Below are 356 nucleotides of genomic sequence, written 5' to 3' on the forward strand. Positions count from 1 at the left end.
TTGCTGCTAGCATAGCAAAAAAAGTTTTAAATAAATGGTTTTTTAATAATAATTTATTTTTTATAGATAATATAAAAAATACAAAAAAAACAAATATATTTAATTCAATATTGTATTTGAAAGGAATTGAACCTTTTTCTCTTTGATTCGTAATCAAAAACTCTATCCGATGAGTTACAAATACAAAAATAGAGAAAGTAGGATTCGAACCTACGATAATAAATATACTCCTTTAGCAGAGGAGTGTCTTAAGCCACTCGACCATTTCTCCTAAAAATAATATTTTTATTAAACATATAATAAAGTTCTTTTATTGCTTTTATTATATATATATCTTTTATTAAAATACAGTACTG

At 22.5% G+C, this 356-nt stretch overlaps 1 non-coding gene across 1 annotated transcript; it reads right to left on the bottom strand.

The window, feature by feature from the left end:
- Positions 1-189: 189 nt before the first annotated feature.
- Positions 190-271, bottom strand: Trnas-gcu. The gene has a single exon. It is a non-coding gene; the product is annotated as a tRNA-Ser (tRNA).
- Positions 272-356: the final 85 nt, after the last annotated feature.

This window comes from Diaphorina citri, unplaced genomic scaffold (genome assembly GCF_000475195.1).
Source record: "Diaphorina citri unplaced genomic scaffold, Diaci psyllid genome assembly version 1.1 scaffold80421, whole genome shotgun sequence".
Lineage (NCBI taxonomy): Eukaryota > Metazoa > Arthropoda > Insecta > Hemiptera > Psyllidae > Diaphorina > Diaphorina citri.